This window comes from Prionailurus viverrinus, unplaced genomic scaffold (genome assembly GCF_022837055.1).
Source record: "Prionailurus viverrinus isolate Anna unplaced genomic scaffold, UM_Priviv_1.0 scaffold_45, whole genome shotgun sequence".
NCBI classification, from domain to species: Eukaryota; Metazoa; Chordata; class Mammalia; order Carnivora; family Felidae; genus Prionailurus; species Prionailurus viverrinus.
The window spans coordinates 2,604,149-2,617,057 of NW_025927610.1; the positions used below are offsets into that span (position 1 = coordinate 2,604,149).

Consider the following 12,909-nt stretch of genomic DNA (forward strand, 5'->3'; position numbering starts at 1 on the left):
ACTCCATTTTGGCTCAGGTCATGATCTCCTGGTTCTTGAGTTTGAGCCCTGCATCAGGCTCTGTGTTGCCAGTGTGGAGCCTGCTAGGGATTCTCTCTCTCCCGTTGCCCCTCCTGTGTGCTCGCTCACTCTCTCTCTCTCAGAATAAATAACATATTTATTCATATATATATATATTGCGTATATATATATATATATATATATATATATGAATTTATGGTTTTAGGTCTTACATTTGAATCTGTGTCTGATTTCGAGTTAATTTTCATGTCTAATGTGAGATAAGGGCACAGACCCACCTGGCTGCCTGCATGTTGATATCCAGCTTCCCCAGAACTGCTGATAAGACTCTTCTTTCCCTGTTGAATTTTTCTGGCACCCTTATTGAAACTCAATTGACTATAAACATAAGGGTTTATTTCTAGACATTCAGTTCTTTCCATCGGATCTATATGTCTGTCCTAATGCCATTACCACACTGTCTAGGGTACTTCAGCTTTGTGGTAAGTTTTGAAAGTAAGAATTGTGTCTTCCGACTTTGTCTTTTTCCAGAGTGTCTTGGGTATTCTGGTTCTTTTGCATCTCCATATAAATTTTAGGATCAGCTTGTCAGTTCCTTCAGGCGCCCAGCTGAGATTTTGGTATAAATTGTGTTGAGTCTGTGAAGGAATTTTGGGAGTTTTGCTGTCTTGACAGTATTGAATTTTCTGATCCATGAACAGGGGTGACCTTTCATGCATTTAAGCCTCCAGTCTCTTCCAGCAGTGCGTTTCGTGTCCAAATCTTGCTCCACCTGTCATTTTTGAAAGAGTTTTGCCAGCGAAAGAATTGTAAGTCGATCATTTTTTTCCTTTCACCAGTTTAGAGATGTGACCCCACTGTCTTATAGCTTGCTTTGTTTCCCACAGGAGACCGGCTGTCACGCTTCTCTTTAGTTCTATCCAGGTGACACCCCTACCCCACCTGCCCGCCCCCACCCTGCCTCTTTTAAGGTTTTTATTCATCCTTGGTTTTAAGCAGTGTGATGATAATGTGGCCCAGTGTGGTGTTTTCATGTCCGTCATACTTGGGGCTTGTAGATCTTGGTTCTACAGGTTAAATGGGGGAGAACTCTCATACCCATTGGGAGTTTTGTGGCCCTGAAGCATGGTGTTCCTCTGTTTGTTAGGTGTTCTTTGATTTCTTTCACCAGTATTTCATAGTTTCACCATGCAGATCCTGTGCACGTTTTGTTGATTTCCATTTAAGTATTTCATTTTTTGGAATGGTTATTATAAATAGTAATACATTTTTTTTAAAAAGATCATTTTTACATGTTCGTTGAGAGTGCATAGAAATACAGGTGATTTTGTGTTTTGATCTTGTATCCTGAACCTTGCTATCCTGACACGTTAGTTCCAGGAAGTTTTTTGGTTTTTTTAAAATGTTTATTTATTATTGAGAGGGAGAGAGAGAGAGACAGAGCATGAGCAGGGGACGGGCAGAGAGAGAGGGAGACACAGAATCCGAAGCAGGGTCCAGGCTCTGAGCTGTCAGCACAGAGCCCGACGTGGGGCTCGAACTCACGGACCGCGAGATCATGACCTGAGCCGAAGTCAGACGCTCAACCGACTGAGCCACCTAGGAGCCCCTTTTGTAAATTCCTTTGGGTTTGCTACACAGACACTTGTGTCATCTATAAATAGGGACCGTATTCTTCCTTTCTGATTTATATGACTTTTATTTCTTTTTCCTGTTGTATTCCACTGGCTAAGATTTCTGCTGTGATGTCGAATAGAGAGGAGACCAGATTCGGAGAGTATGATCATGGGGTTAGCTTTTGGCTGAAAGAGCTCTTTATTTACAAATTAATTTTAGGCCTTTTCTTTCTGCTTAATTATAAAACCTATCTGTCTTGAATACGTGCATTGTTTATGTTTAATTTTGAAACTTTATTTGTGTTCACCGGCTCTTATTTCCCCTGTTAAAGGCATCGTTGTGTCACTGCAGAGCCGTGCAGTTGGCAGTGGTCCCCTGGACATCCCAGCTTCTGATGGCGCCCCGGGGGAAGTCTCCACACCCAGTCCACGGTGTAACTACATAGAAATGGAGCCTCCTCCGATGGGGGCCAAGAGCATGAGGCATATCATCAGTTTTCCAGGTCAGACATCTCCACTCACTGCCTTAAGTCCTACTTACATGCCTGCTTCAGTCCAATTTAAAGTCTCCCGAGCTCCAGTTTTAATTATTTAAACTTTTAGAAGTTTTGTTTGGGCATGTGAAAATAAATGTGAAAAAAAAAAAAAAGATCTAAATGACAGAAACCTCTGCAAACACCAGCCTGCTTTTCCCCAGAGACTTTCTGGAATGGGGGTTCCATCCTTCCATGGGAGCCCCTTTAGGACTTGAACTGAGAGCTCAGTGAGAAGTTGGGGAGGAAAGCATGGTTCCAAGGCCTGAAAATCCAGCCATGGCCAGACTCCCAGACGATTTTCCTCATCACACGCATTCATTCACTCACTCACTCACAGCGTTAGAAAATTAAGTTATCCCTCTATTCAAAAACTAAATTGTCCTCAGTACCACCTAATTTCATCCTAATTTCAAAGCTTCACTCTGTGAGAATAGCTATAAGACGTAGCCCACTTGGACCTGCCCTTTGAGAGTCTTACAACTTAGAACGAGCAGAGATGCTTGTCCCGGTCCTGAAAAGTCCTGCTGTGGGCTCTAGCCTGTGCCTCGCCACAGCTGCTGGTGCCTTGGGTGGGGACATCCACTTCCTATCCTCCCTGCCCTTGGAGTTCCAGCCCCCTCGCTGCCTGGCAGGAGCTCCTAGAAGGGGCTGTCCGGTCCTGAAGAGGGGCTCACAGGGTGGGGTGGGGGGCAGTGAGAAGGTGGCACTTGGGCCTGGCCCTTTCAGCCTCATCCAGTCTCACTGGGCTGTGGGGGACTTATAGGCAGTTGTGTCTGTGTTGTCTCAGCGAGGAGTGCCGGGGGCCAGAGTTCACTTTTATGATGACAGGACGCAGTTCAGCAAAACCACTGGGGAGCTCTGAGGGACACGATTTATTCCTCACAGGTCCCGGAGGGTATGCAGCACACTGGGGCGCACATCCTAAGGATGCGGGGCTTGGGGTTTCAAGGGCTCACTCCTTATTGGCTGATACAAGTCATAAAGGTGGGAATTAGGGTGCAGGAAGGGAAAAGCAGGCTCGCTCACAGGTCCGTTATCCAGGTCACCCTGGCTTCTCTGGAGGGACCTTCACGGGCGGGGGCGGCCTTGTTCCTTTTCTGGTTGTTTTACTAGCAGCTTGTCGTACAGCCGGCAACACGGATGTTCCTTCCAAGTGGTTGCCTCGGCGATCAAAAGCCCGATGCCCACACTTGCACCACAGTAATTTTTGGTGCAAACGGGACAACTTTTGACAAACATAGCGCTCTGCTCACGAGAAACCCATAGCCTTATTTTTACATAATTGTCTTCGGAAAGAACAGTTCGGCCGGTCTGTTGCACGGAAGGCCCGTTTGAGAGCAGAGCCCTAACACTTGGACAGCCTTTGCTGAATTCTGGGTTTATATATCCTACTCAGTGCTGTTTACTTGGACACGTGGTCATCACTTCAGCCTTGACATGTGTCAAACTGAGCCCCTGCCCTGCCTGAGACCTGCCTCCTGGGGTCTGTGCTGTCCTAGCCAGTGTCCGCACTTGCTCTCCGTGAGTCTTAGGTCATCTTTAACTTCCCTCTTCTCTGCATATACTACGTTCAAGCTCTTAGCAAATCCTATTGGCTCTGCCTTCAAAATACAGCTAGAAACTGACTTTCTTGCTCTCTGCTGCTGCTGCCGTTTGTTTCAGCCTTTACCTCCTGACAGAACTGGGCACGAGCTTCCTCGGTGGCCTCCTGCCTCCACCGGCCCCTCCTCCTGCTCTCTGCACGGCTCCCAGAGAGGTCCTACACACTCCCTGTCCCGAACCCTCCAGCAGCTCCCCACATGCCTGCAGGTCTGCACCTGCCCCTCACCGGGCAGGAGCTCGTCGCCTCTCTCCCTGCTCTCACTGCACCCCAGCCTCCTGCTCTACGTGAGGGTCTTGGTTCTTCCCTCTCCTGCAGTGTGCTCCCAGCTGCCGGCACGACTTGCCGCCCCATTCCTGTAAACCACACACACACACACACACACGCGCGCACGCACGCACGCGCGCGCGCGCGGGCAGCAAATCATGAGAAGATGAGAGTATAATGAGCCCCATATACACACCCACCCAGACCAAACAGTTACCAAGGGTTTTTGTGTCCTTCCTTCATCTGCCCCTTTATGAGGGGAGGGGTAGGGAGCTGGGATTAAGGAAAATCCAGACATGCCATTTTAGCTAACAGGGTTCAGGATGCAGGTCTAAAACACCTGGGCTTTTCTTCACGTGGCTGCAATGCCATTCCCAAACCTGACAGATTTAATGCTCAGTCCAAGTTAGTTACCTGATTGCTTTTAAATGTCCTTGTACACTTGATCTATTGGGATCAGGACGGGCAAGGTCATCCGTGACATTTCTTGTCTCTCCTGCCTCTTCTAATAAGCTCATCCTCCGACCCCTGACCCCGTCTTGCAAAAGGTCCCATGTCCTGGACTCACCTGTTTTGCCACTGTGGGGTCCTTTAGCTCTTTCCCCTTTCCTTCCTGCTTTCTGAAAACTGGAGCTTGGCTCTGCAAGTCCGTTTTTCAGCTCCCGCTTGTTTCACGAGAGCACCTCCCTGGCTGGTGCTGCCTCACACCCCATCCGTGCTGCAGTTGGCCGGTCGGATTTAGCAAATAAAAATGCAGGATGCTAAGTTTGAATTCCAGATAAATAATTTTTTAGTATAACCTATGTCCCATATGTTGCAAGGCACATACATCTCTAAAAATCATGTATATTTTCTCAGACACAAATTATCCACTGTTTTCCTGAATTTCGAGTCTAGCTCGGTAGTCTGTGTTCCCTCCGGCCACCGTCTGTGATGCAGCTGCATTTCCTCGCATCCATGATGCTCAGCTGGAAGCGGGGGTTAGGTGACATCAGCACAGCCCCCCTCTTGTCCCCTTAGTGGCTTCATGTGCCAGCGAGGGTCACCGGAATCACTTTTTAGTTATGTCTGGAAGATGGTGATTTTTCTGTGTCTATCGTTCCTTCCACGTGTGTTGGGTAAGATTTTCCGTAGAGAACTTTTCGTCTTCAACTGGGTGTTTTGTTCGCTCGATCCCTCAGGTCCCTGAGGTGTTACAGCAGGGTCAGCGGGGGTTGGGCGGCTTCCTACCCACCATATGCAGCAGTGCCCACACCCCCGCGCACACCCCCAAGTGCAGCTGCACGGTGTGTAGAATACTGCCCCCTCTGTGTGCGTCTGACCCCTTTGTTCCCTGTGGATCTGCCCCCAAGCTCTCTGAAGCAGCATTTTTGTGTTTTGTTCATTCCTGTATCTCCACAGGCCACGGACAGTGTGACAGAGCTTGTGCTGAGCAAGTGTTTGTTCAGAATTAGTCTTGAATAAGTGAATATTGAGGTTTAATTTTGTAAGTTCCAAGACAATTCTATGAAGACATAGCTTCACATACCATAAAAATGGAAGTAATAATCCAATTCTATGATAGTATGTTTGAGATTTAAACTTTTTTTAAATGTCTATTTATTTTTGAGAGAGAGAGAGAGTGAGAGAGACAGAGCACCAGCAGGGGAGGAACAGAGAGAGAGGGAGACACAGAATCTGAAGCAGCTCCAGGCTCCAGGCTATCAGCGCAGAGCCCCACACAGAGCTAGAACTCATGAGCCATGAGATCATGACCTGAGCCAAAGTCGCACGCTTAACTGACTGAGGCACCCAGGCATCCCTGTTTGAGATTTAAAATGAATTTGAGGGGCGCCTGGGTGGTGCAGTCGGTTAAGCGTCCGACTTCAGCCAGGTCACAATCTCGCGGTCCGTGAGTTCGAGCCCCGCGTCAGGCTCTGGGCTGATGGCTCAGAGCCTGGAGCCTGCTTCCGATTCTGTGTCTCCCTCTCTCTCTGCCCCTTCCCCGTTCATGCTCTGTCTCTCTCTGTCCCCAAAATAAATAAACGTTGAAAAGAAAAAAAAATTAAAAAAATAATAATAAAAATAAAATGAATTTGAATAAATCACATTAAAAATTTTTTTAAATGTTTATTTATTTTGGAGAGAGACAGAGACAGAATGCGAGTGGGTTAGGGGGGCAGAGAGAGAGGGAGACACAGAATCCAAAGCAGGCTCCAGGCTCTGAGCCATCAGCACAGAGCCCGACGCGGGGCTCGAACTCACAAACCACAAGATCATGAGCTGAGCCGAAGTCAGACGCTCAACCGACTGAGCCACCCAGGTACCCCTAAATTTTTGTTTAATGTTTATTTATTTTTGAGAGAGAGACAGAGTGTGAGTGGGGGAGGGGCAGAGAGAGGGAGACACAGAACCCGAAGCGGGCTCCAGGCTCCGAGCTGTCGGCACAGAGCCCGACGCGGGGCTCAAACTCGTGAACTGAGAGATCATGACCTGAGCTGAAGTCAGACACTTACCAACTGAGCCACCCAGGCACCCCTGAATAAATCACATTTCAATTAAAGCACACATAAGTAATTTTCTGGCACAAGGCGTACTTAATAGCGTTTATTAGACACCTGTGCAAGGGTGCGAGTTCTTCTTACCTGCTCCTTCTCCATCTTCACATTAACTCTACGTGTTTGGTCTTATTATTTTCCATCTTATAGATGAGGAAACAGGCTCAGAGAAATAATCGTAAGTCAGTCTTGAGATTTCAACTCAGGCCTCCTCTTTCTAGACTCAAGTCTCTCTCTTTTATATTCTAGCTGCCTTTTTGTTTGCAAATGTGACACGATGGACTTACATAACTGACTTAGAGTACACATTGTGTTTCAGCCACTTTGTCTTACAAGATTCTCTTTCTGTTGTCTTATCTTAAGATGGAAACCCAGACCTGCATCTCTCACTAGTAGGAGACCCTGCCGTTCTTAGATGGCCTTCAGTGGAGACTTCGGGTCTCGGCAAGTGGGAGCATCAGAGAGGAAGCCCAGCTCTTCTGTGTGAGCCCCAGCCCCTCTCCCCTGCTCTCCTCTGTGCACCCTCCCGAGTCTGTAGTGCCAAGCCCGGAGGCTGTGCTACTGGCACTCTGTGCTCCCTCCCTTCCTGGCCCCCCTTCGAGGGAATCCCAGGCGAAATCACGCAGGAAAACATGACAGGACTGCAAACGTCTGTTTATGGAGCAAGCTGAGCGAAATCTGACTGTTGATGTGCGCAGAGCTGAGTGGGCCCCTGATTTCTTTCTCCCTCAGCCTCTGCAAGACAGACCCTCATTCGTGTATGGAGAGACAGTTACTATAAAGGGAGACTTACAGTGTGGGCCCTGGATGCAGCAGATAGGGTCTCAGACCTTAGCTTTGCCACTTGCCAGTTGGGGCATGCTGGGAAAATTGGTTAGCCACCCTGAGCCTCAGTTTCCATATCTGTAAGGTGGATCTGGTGCCTGCCTAACAGGGTTGTGGTGAGATTTCGGTGTAACAGTCCTTTGAGGTGTTTAGCATAACGTCTGCTCATGGGAAGTGTTCAAGAAATGCCAACTCTTATCAGTCCCGTGCCCAAGAGCTCACGATGCAAAGGGGCAAGCAGACTTTCAAGGTAAATGACAGCACAGCAGATGTGGTCCTGCTGCAGCCTGTGCGTGGACAAGAGTACAGGAGGGGCAACTCCCTGCCTGGGGAAAGGGGCCAACCCTCCTGAAAACAACAGGTGGGCAGTTGGCAGAAATCACGGGGGGGAGAATTGTAGACCAAATGCACACGTGCTGTGGCCCCAGAGTGCGAGAGGACGTGACACCATGCGGTGGTGCCCGCGAGAGAGCTCCGTGTGAGCAGAGGGCGGTGTCTGGAGCACGTGCTGGGACTGGGAGAGCAGGCTGGAGCGTGGCGCGGGGAGCCCGTGAGGGGCCCAGAGCATGCGTTCTGGTCAGAAAGGCGCGTCTTGGTCTGCTGGGAATGGGGCCTCCCTCGGGGGTTAGCTCCCGATTGATGCCATGGGGCCTTGGGTTCACCTCCCAGCCTCTCTGTGCCTCGTCGTCATCACCATAAAGTGCAGGTGAGCGACACCCACCTTGCAGGGTTCGGATTAATCCGTGTACAGCTCTTAGCGTAAGAAGGTCTGCACACAGTACTATGTAAGTGGTGGCTATACAATAGGAGCGTTTTTTCCAAGGTCAGAAGTCAGAAAATCAGTGAATTGGTTTTCATCTCCCAGGAAAGTGCTGTTTCATACTCTGAAATGTAAATGTCCTGTTATTTGTTTTAATGCCAAGGATTTTGTGAGGACAGTGCTGCAGTTTTTTGGTAATGATGGCGGTTGGAAGCGCGGTAAGTTTTCGTTTTCACGATCTCTGAAATCTGACTCTCCAGCAGTGACCCCTCCTGACAGTGGGAGGCAGCACCAGGCAGCTGGGCCGTGTGTCCCAAGGGTGAGGGGACACCTTCCCTCCGTGCTTTAGGTTGTTCGTTTTTGTTTTTGTTTTTTGTTTTTTTGCAAGTGTGTATATTCCTTCTGTAGTTTAAAATAAGAAAGAAGTGAGTTATGCAGTGTGTTCAGATGGCATTTGTTGTGACCACAAATAGCTTTAAACTCCCTGAGAATTAAACTAAAGTCCAGACACATGAGAAGATGCTCACTCAGTATGAGGGAAATACAGATCAAAACCACAGTGACATGGCACCTCACACCTGTCAGGGTGGCTGAAATCAAAATCACAAGAAATAACAAGTGTCGGCAAGGACGTGGAGAAAGGGGAACCTTCGGGCCCTGCTCGTGGGAATGCAAACTGGTGCAGCTGCTCTGGAGAACAGTGTGGAGGTTCCCCCAAAATTAAAAATAGAATTGCCCTACGTTCCGGTAATCACACTACGGGGTATTTACCCACAGAATACAGGAACACTAGTTCAAAGGGACGCACGCACCCCAGTGTTCATAGCAGCAGAACAATAGCCAAGCTACGGAGGCAGCCTGTGTCCGTCGGCCGAGGAATGGGTAAAGGAGGTGTGCTGTGTGTGTACAATGGCATGTCACTCGGCCATCGGAAACCGAGAAATCTTGCCGTTTGCAGTGATGTGGATGGAGCATTTTGCCAAGTGAAATAAGTCAGAGGAAGACAGATACCATACGATTTCACTCATACGTGCAATTTCAGAAACAGATGAGCAAAGGAGAAAACAGAGCAAATCAAGAAACAGACTCCTAACTACAGAGAACACACGGCTGGCTACCAGAGGGGAGCTGGGGCTGGCGGAAATAGGCGACGGGGACTAAGGAGGGCACTTGTGGTGACGAGCACTGGCCATCCTATGCAGCTGTTGAACCACTGTGTTGTGCACCTGACATTAATTAAATGTGTGTTCACTAACTGGACTAAATTAGATTAAAAATAATGAAGTCCAGAGTAATTAACATCAAAACAATATAGAACACGTTTTTATCTTTCATTTAATATAGTAAAAAAATTGTTAAGTTTTTTCACTAGGTGAACAGGCATGCGCATCATAGGATCTAGGTAGTAGATGTATGAATGTTCACTGCATAATTCTTTTTAAATTGTCTGCATGTTTGAAAATATTCGTAATACGATGTTGGAAAAAAACTTTTGATTGTACAGAAATTTCCAACATGTACAAAAGTACCTGTTATACAGTAAACTATATATTTAGTCTTGGACCCTGTTTCCTGGCACAGAGTTCCTAAGACCCTTGCAATCCTCAGAGTGCTAAGAGTGTCTTTTGTGTGCTAATGAGAGTATTCAGAGCTGACGCCCCCATCCGCTTCTGGATGGGACCACAAAACCACAACCACGCCCTGCTCAGTGGGTGGGACTGCAAGCCCCACCCCCGCCCCGCCCCGCCCCCACCCCCACTCCAGGGAGGGAGAGGGGATGGGGAGCAGGCAGTCTCAGGGGCTGGCAATCTCATCAGTCACACCTGTGCAATGGGACCTCCATAGATGCCCTGCACGGGGTTGGGGGCGGGGGGGGGGGATCCGGAGAGCTCCCAGGTTGGTGAGCACATCTGGGTGCTGGCGCTCCCCCTGCCCTGTCCCTTGCCCTGCGTGTCTCTTCCTTCTGGATGATCCTGAGTTGTGTCATTCCTAATAAACAGGTATTAGTCAAAGAGGTGCTTTCCCGAGTCCCGTGAGCCACGCTGGCCGACCACGGGGCCCGGGGAGGGGGTAACGGGAACCCCGATTCGCAGCTGGTCGGTAGGAGGCGTAGGAGGCATCTGAGGAGGGGGTGTCTCGTGAGGCGGAGCCCTCAGCCTCTGGCATCTGCGCTAAGCGCAGCGGGTGTCACAACGGTGCCCGCGTCTGCAGAGAGCTGACAGCTGTAGGGGGGGACAGACACACACACCGGTTGTCGGAGGTGGTATTGGAGAACACAACACAGTACCCATCATCCTGTCCAATCTTCTCTCCTCTGTCACGCCTCACATTTCCAAACCGCCCCCCCCCCCAATTATTTTGTAGCAAATTCCAAGCATCATGTGATTAATCTGTAAATATTTCAGTTACATGATGAGACACGAGAGTTTCATTTTAAGATGATACCATCATCATCTCCCCCCAAAATTCGTAGTGATCTTTCAGTGTTATTAGACATCCAGTCGGTGTCTGCACTGCCCCAGTTGTCTTTAAATATTTTATTTGCTTGGTTTGTGTGTTTACACTTTGCATGACTTGAGATCCAAACAAGGGTTAGGTTATCCCGAAGCTGGGATAGGTGTGATATTTTTCTTAAGTTTCCTTTCTTTTCATCTGTATATTCTCTCTCCTTGTTTTGTCTTCCTGAAATTACTTCGTCCTTGTGGATAGAACCAGGTTGTCACGTACGATGGCCCAGAGTCTAGATTTTTGGGAACGTGCCCCCTTCTTGCCACTTAGGGTGTTCTTCTCGCTCTTCTATTCTGTAAATTGACACTTAGATCTGGAGGCTGGGTCCGATTTCAGGCCTGATTTGGGGAAGGCAAGACTATGTCCTGACCCTGACCCCTGACCCCCTGACCCCTGACCCTAGGCATGTCCTCCTGTCAGGAGGTACATGATGCCTGGTTTTTTATCTTCTCTGCGATGTTTGAACTCTTATTGTGTACATTGATGCGTGTTTATCTAGAATCTATTTTCCTTCTCAGTTGCCTTTTATTAAGGAAATTCCTCTCTTCCATCGCCTTTTTCGTGTGCAGCCTTGTCTCCTGGCTTTTGTGTACTGCCAGTTCCGTTTTGTTTCTGAAACAGTTGTTTGTTTTATTTCCCTTTCCCAAACCCCTTCCTTTCTTTGTTCAATTTTTATTTTTCTAAGTATTTCTAATTCTAATTTAGTTATTTTTCATAACTTTTATCATTTTTCTCAACTTTTCTTAGCTCGTTTCAAATCTGTTTCGCTGGCCTTTCCTTGTCCACTACTGGCGTTTTCTCCCCATCGTGGGGTTTGCCCGGTGGGCTTTGATGTGTTCGTTGTGAGCTTACAGCAACGAGCCCCCGCGACCCTTCGGTGCTGTCACATCTTCCCCAAGAGTTTTCAAAAATATATGTTGGCTGAGCCTTGAAAAGGCACGTAGAGTCAACTAGCCCAATGGGGTCAGTTAGCATTGCCGGGCAGTGTGGGGCGGGGCCACGCATGGCCGCGGCAGGTGCAGGCGTCCAGAGCTCCTGCCACTGTTCTCCGTCCAAGGTGCCAGGTGAGACAAAGACATGAAACAAAAAAGTCATGCTACTTGGTGCATTGGCAAACGTGACTCTCCTAGACTGGCATAATTTAAAGATGCCAGAAAAATAATATTTAGTGTATTATGATCTAAGACCACAGATTTGTTTGAAAGCAAACTTATTTTTGTGTAACGTTATTCAAAGTGTTAAAGTAACTTGAAAAGCAATCACTTAGGACTCAGATTTATCTCTGTTGATCAGCACCCCCCAACCTTTATGGCTCCCCTGTCCATGTCTAAAATACTCTGGTACTGAAACTTATTTAGCAAATGCCATTTTTATTTTTCACAAAACATCTTCCCACACATCTCACAGATGCTCTCAGGAACCTCTTCCCAGGGTCTCCAGATGAGAAAAGCCACAAGGTGGGGGCATTGACTGCCAGGGGTGGCCTAGCGCCCGATTCTTCTTACACATCCCATGCAGCAGAGGTCTGTGGGTCTCGAGGAGTTTTCCGCATGTCGGGGGACCCTGAATGCCAGGCGTCCGTGCCCTCACGTGCACTGCCCATCCACCCCCACCCAGAACTCGGCGATGAGCCGTGTACACTTTTCCTTTACTCAAGACACTCGGGTTCCCGGACACCTTGAAGTGGGGTCAGGGATGCCTGGGAAGGCAGCCCGGTGAGGGCGTGTGTCAGAAAGCTGGGGAGCAGGGGCAGAGGGGGCAGGAAGAGTGCCTGAGGATCCTCACCGCCGTGTCTCTCAACATTTTTGAGAGCTTCCTGTTCCACGTTTGTTCAGAGTGTCGCGGCTGCCCAGGGTCTGTCCCCCACGGAGATTGCCTGTGCGGGACCTGGGCTGTGGAGGCCACTCTTCCCAAAGGTTCAGACTTCCCTGGGAGTGGCGGAGCATCCCTTGGCTCTCACCGCTGGGACTTGAGGGGATGGCGGTGCTGGTATTGATTCGAGCCTTGAGGACCTCGTAAGGGCAGGGCAAGGACAGTCCTTCTTTTCAGTACAGTACTGAATGCCCTTTTTCTCTGTAGCTGTGCATTTCGTAGGGCTAGACCCCAGAATTGCCCCACGGCTCATAGATCCTGAGGATGCCACACCTTCTTTCGAAGATTTAGTGGCAAAATACCTCGAAAGCGCCATGTCTGTCACCGTGAGCAGCACGTACGGGAATTCCTCAAGAAATGTGGTGGT

General features: G+C 48.7%; 1 protein-coding gene across 3 annotated transcripts in view; it reads left to right on the forward strand.

Annotated features, from left to right (window-relative positions):
* The window catches only part of HAUS3 (HAUS augmin like complex subunit 3), a 43,784-nt gene extending 35,149 nt beyond the window's left edge, over positions 1 to 8,635 (forward strand). For 2 of the 3 annotated variants that reach the window (XR_007149722.1, XR_007149726.1), the window contains exons 9-10: positions 1,970 to 2,140; positions 6,941 to 8,635. The gene's annotated coding sequence lies outside the window, so the exon portion shown is untranslated. The remainder of the gene's footprint in view (positions 1 to 1,969; positions 2,141 to 6,940) is intronic. The other variant, XR_007149725.1, reaches the window with a different exon arrangement.
* Positions 8,636 to 12,909: the final 4,274 nt, after the last annotated feature.